This window comes from Bactrocera tryoni, unplaced genomic scaffold, assembly GCF_016617805.1.
Source record: "Bactrocera tryoni isolate S06 unplaced genomic scaffold, CSIRO_BtryS06_freeze2 scaffold_7, whole genome shotgun sequence".
NCBI lineage: Eukaryota > Metazoa > Arthropoda > Insecta > Diptera > Tephritidae > Bactrocera > Bactrocera tryoni.
In genome coordinates, this window is record NW_024396366.1 from 11,290,640 (window position 1) to 11,296,725 (window position 6,086).

General features: G+C 32.5%; 1 pseudogene; it reads left to right on the forward strand.

Annotated features, from left to right (window-relative positions):
- Positions 1–4,572: 4,572 nt before the first annotated feature.
- On the forward strand, positions 4,573–4,775 carry LOC120781890 (annotated as a pseudogene).
- The last annotated feature ends 1,311 nt before the right edge of the window (positions 4,776–6,086 follow it).

A 6,086-nucleotide genomic window follows, 5' to 3' on the forward strand; every position in this document is an offset into this window, starting at 1 on the left:
CAAAATAAAAAAAATTCGTCCATTATTTGTATTTTGCATTTGTAACAAAATACTATATAACGATGTTTTCTTTTAATAAATATTAAGCGATGTGAATTCTTGAATGGCAAAAACATCTGTTTTATCATCTGTCCAACGGCAGTGAAAACGGCTAGATAAGTGAAAAGATTAAATGTAATCTAATCAATTTCAATTTTTGGTGGGAACATAGTATAAGGTTTCGGTTTGGGAAATACTAGTATTAGAGATGTCTGCTTATTTAATAAAAGCGAATGAACTATTATCTTTTTTGCAAGTTGGGTAGCCAGAACTATTTGAGAAATTTTATTATATCTAGCTTATTATTATTGTTTTATGTTAAGTCATTACTTGTTGTCAATATTTTTTCCAGAGATCAAGAGATGCCCAGCTCTCCTGTCACTAGAAATGTGAGAGCTGCTCACCTACCGAACTTTGACGGTTGACTGGATTGGGTAGGTTTTGACATTTCGCAATTGGTAGAAAAGAGACGACCGGATTGAAATCTCGCCAAAATAATATTAGAATGGAGGAATTCGTAGCGGACATCGTTTCTTCGAAGAAAAAAGAATCAGCAAAAAGTGTTAAGTGAAAAGTGAAGTAGTGAAGTTTGTCAAATTTTTTAATATATCACTGAAAATAAAAGGATAAATCAGCAAATATAAACGTAAGTAGCCTTAAAGTAATTTGCGACCATAATTATATATAAAACACATTTTAATTTACACCAAAAATGCCAAAAAACACCGATATGGAAAAAATGCATTGTGGGCTGCAATGAGGGAAGTGCGGTTTTAGATTTCCAAACGAAGTGCAAAAAGTGACCAAATAAGAAATAATAAAATCCGGTGTTAAAACTTTTTTTAATAAACAGGAAAAGAATTAAAGATACATTTCGATATTTGAAATTAAATTTCTTAAATATATAAATGTAACGTTAACACAGTTCATTTAAGTATTTTCAATGTGAAATTGATAGCAATTTTTAAATAATATTTAATTGTATGTATTATTTAAATAATTAAACTCAATTAAGCTGAATAAAAAAGTGTAAGAAAAAGTTCCGATAAATTTCGATATTTTGAAATTTATTTTTTTAAATATTTAAATGTAACGAATACACCGATTCATTTGAATTGATAAATTTATATGTTTGGTATTTTTGAACTATATGTAATATATGTATGTAGTTATTTTATGTTTTTATATAATTTTTTTCTTTTGAATAGGCGTAAATGTTGGCTCAACCGTTTAGGTGTTTCCGATGAAACAAGACAGGTATGTACATAGAAGAAGAAGAAATTGAGGGACTTGAATAGGGTTTTGAAAAAAAATTTAGATGAAAATAATAATAATACCCAACGATTACCCTCCTCCATCCCAACAGACGCGAGGGGCGCAATCCGCGAAAGAGCGGAATTAGCCGAGTCATAAAAGGCAAGAGAGTTTTAGGCGTTGCGATCTTAAGCTGCTCAGGTACAGAAACATAAATTTCAACAGCCAAAATTAAGAGTTAGATTAAAGTAAGTTTATTATTTTTAAATGCTACTTGTTAAGAGTAGATAAAATACTTTTTTTAATGGTAAAGAGTGAGTCTGTTAGATCAAATGTGCTGGAATGAGAATTTAAATCATGACATATACGGCGGAATAGTTCGTTTAACTCAAAATTGTTCTAGGGAATTTTAAAAATTATAGTCTAAACTGCCTAGTAGAGCGAGCGGGAACGATAAAATTAATATCAGATAAGAGAGATGGGCTACAGACTGGCCCATTCATGAGTTAAAAGAAATATTATACCAAGCATCTCTCCACGACTACCGAGTGTCGAGAGATTTATAAGTTTTAAACGGTTTTTGTAAGGGGGAGATTTAAATTAGAAACTTATTTCTATAGGTTATAACTGAGTGGAAGAGTGAAATCAAAAGAAAATTAGCTCACAACAAAATTGAGAGTCGGGCAACAGGAGGTGGTCCATTTTCTAAATATCAGCTCGCTCCACACGAAGAAGCTATTGTGCGTCTTTGTGGCATTTCTCAAACTATAGAAGGCATACCAGTTTCTCTTGGCACCCAACCCGTCAATGAGAATTTAAATATAACAATTGCAGGGGTGAATGTAGATTTGTCTTCCTCATCGCCAGAGCAACAAAATATAAACTTAAGTTATAATGCATCCAATAGACAAAAAGAAAAAAAAGTTTGAACACATAAGAAAAAAAACAAAAAAAAGCTTAATTATTTAATTAAAGATCCTGGTTGTGAAATATACTTAAAGTACCTGAATTTATAAGACTGATTTTAGTTTAGTCATGAAGACTGTTATATTTAAAATTAAGAAATAAATCCATTGAGTTACAAAGTATTTGACTCTCTTATTCTCCGGCCTTCGCTCTGCAGTGAACCATTATCAGATTGGAAAAAATTGTCATCGTCAGTCTCACTTGCAAGAATTACTACTTCCTGATTATATTCAATGTTGTAACGTCAGCAGATGTTGTGTAAGGCATAACAGACGTTTACAATTTTAACCACTTTTCAGGGCGATAATGTAATGTGGACATTAAACAGCGAAAACGGCTCTTTAAAACTCCGATTGTCGTTTCCACAATATTCCGTGCAGCCGTATGTGCTATGTTAAACTTATACTCCATTGAGTTAAACTGTGGATCTCCATAAGGTGGTAACAAAAATGGTTCAATTCAGCAGCCGCAATCGCCCAGCAACCTCAATGAACGCTGCCCACTCTCATACGAGTACTGTGTACGGAAATATTGTTTAGCGTGACTCATACCCCAGATGAAAGCATAATAAATTGAACCGGGATACCACGCGTCACGCGTTTGAATAATAATTTATTGTTTATACTTACTATCATCGCATTTATGCTAAAATATCCCTTTCTGTTAAAATATAAATGCTCATTATCAGGTGGTTTTATGATTTTTATATGTGTTCCATCTATACAACCGACTATTACGGGTATTTTGTACTTTCCAAAAAAGTCTTGAAATCAATTTTTCGCTTTCATCCATAGAAAGTTTTACCCACTGACCGCAAATGTAATTCTCTAAGAGGCACATCACTTTTGTTAAAATCTGCGACACCGTGCTTCTTGTCAAACTGATACAAAAATCACGGTAAGCTCCTTCAGCTAAAAAACGCAGTGTTGCTGCCAATTGAATTAGCGGTGGAATGGTCGAAGGCTGCAAATGTGGTTCTATTATATTTAACACCATAATAAATGCGTCTTTATTCAGCCGATAATGTGATATGAATCTGTGAAGTAAGCGGGTAAAGTAACACACAAGTAAATACAAGATAAATTATACTTACGATTCTTCTGGAGCATCAAGTGGGTTACTATGATCTCTTAATACTATTTACGTTTAATTTTTTCATTTCTTTCTTCCTCTAATAAAAGGAAAGCTAATATTACCGAACTCATTTCAAATTTTATTCGAATTGCATTCACAATAGTTGTCACATAAGTAAACAGTTGATTCAAATATTGGTTTTGCATATATTCGAAAAGACGAAAATCCAATCAGATTCTGTGACACCATTTTAAATTAGAATTGGTTTGAAATTCTGACAGCTAAGCAATTCTGTCTTGGACAACACCCCTGATTGGTTGAATACCAAGAATATCAAGTTGATACATGTTATACAAATTGAAGCAAATTAGTTATGGTAGATTTCCTTTTACGAAACCCGTGCTGAGAACAAGAAATTAGTGGAGAGATCCGGAAATCCATAATTATATAATTGTTCTAACTTATTTAACTGATATAAGACGTCTGCTGCGGAAATGGTAGGTGCATTAATGACAGAAATCGGACATAAATTGTGCTGATGCGGAACATTTTTTAGAGATTTTGGAGAATTATTGGACCTAAAAAATTCAGCGAATATTAGAAATGGTGTGATTGTTCTGTTTGGAGTTGACGAAACCATAGAACAATTTTGGATTACGTATAATATTATTTCTGAGGTTATACTTCTTATACGAGTTCGGAAAAGGTTGCGATAGATTCAGGTTGCACAACCTTGCTCAATATGAATGTACGCAACCTTGTCTGCGAAGATGTTCGAGCAGCAAACGAAACAGTGACAATCGGCGATCGTTTGTTCGTTTCTTTCGGCACAGCTCGGCTTTTCTACCAACAACACAATGTGACCATGCTTATGCTGTTGTTGTTTTTGTAGAACAATGTTTCAATTTTTGGTTGGTGACATATTCAATTAAAAATAAATTCTGTTGGGATTCGAACCTACGTGCTCATCGTAGCTTTTCAAGCGCTTACCACCAACACCATCATTGACACTTGTATTGCGTTGTCCTAATTATGGTTTGGTTATGCATGAAAGAAATATACAATGGATCGCCGATTGTTACCTCTTTCCTTGCTGCTGCTGCGCATATGTATGTTTGTATGCTTGTGCACTATTGAAGTTATGCTTCTTTTTCTTTCGTTTGTCTTTCATTTCTGCGAATTCTCAACTATTTTGCGTATATTTTGGTTGAAAAACTCTGCGTTGGCCGTTGAAAAAGTAAGGCTATAATTTACTGGATCATTTCTGTAGTTAGTCTTCATTTAAATTTTTTGGAAATCGGCCCGCCATGACGAGGTATATCGTTTTATCTGAGAGCGTGAGGTTTATGAACTTCATTTCTAATATTGTGTTGTGGCATATTAGAAATGATGTTTCTTCGAAAATCGCTCGCTTACAACGGATAAAACGACTTCTGAGTGGTGATTTTAATGAATAAATTCCAAGGTTTTACACAAAAATAATACGGTCAATAAGTACAGTACGCTTACGTATGCTTGCGCACTATTTTTCTTTCGTTTGTCTTTCATTTTTGCGAATTCTCAACTATTTTATGTGACTTTATTTCTTTCGTCTCTCTTTTTTTTGTGCGAATTCTTTAAATTTCTGAACGCGCACATGCGTATACATACATTCATATGAGCATGTGCAGATACACAAGATAGATACACAGAAACATGTATGCCTTTTAACATCGTATACTATACTAATAAATATTTTTCGTACTAATAGAAATTAAATTTATCACAGCAATATTATTTATATGTATATTAGGTATATTGCTGTGATAAATTTAATTTATATTAGTAAGAAAAATATTTATTAGTATAGTATTACGATGTTAAAATGCAAAAATTAAAGACAAAGTCCGTCGAGATTCGAACCTGCATTCACATTGTGACTTTTTATGTGCTTACCACCAACACCACTATTGACCCTTTCGTGGCGTTGTCTTAAGTATGGTTTTATGCATGTAAGAAATATACGATGGTTCAAATAATTTTGTTTAAGTATAGAAATATGCTTTTGTAGAACATTTACTTTCGCAAACATACAGACAAATGTGCAAACGACATAATATATGTATGATTGTTTCGCATTTTGCTTCTACGCCGGTCAAATTTCTATACAAAAATCGACTGGAAATGCATGAGAAAATAAAATGGACAACTAGGGCAAATAATTTTAAAAAAATTTATTGATAATTAAATATAAATGAAAATACATGTAAATTTACTTAAATTTATTTAAATTTATTAAAAAACTTATTTAAATTTATTAAGAAACTTATTTAAATTTATTGAAAAACTGCATTGAAAAATAAAAAGAAAATTCATTTTACTTTGGCCCAGTTTTGTGCGCAATACAAATGCAACGCCAATAATGAATACAAGAAATTGACTTAACACCATGATATAAGATATACAAATTATAATATGACAACCCAATTCGAAGAGTACAAAAGAGAAATGGTTACGCTGCATATTCCCTTCCGCAACGAAGAGACAGAACTATTTAGACTTTGCTTTATAAAATGTGCATAATGAATTTAAATGTTCTAGTTTTCTTTCATACAAAATGATATCCATTTCTGAATATCACTAAAAAGTATAACTTCTTCCGCGCGTAGGGACTCCACGCACCCTTTTTTACTTCTATATATATAAAATTAAGTGGCAAAACTTCCTGTTCGCATACTCCTCCTAGACGGATTGCCCGATTTCAATGAAATTTT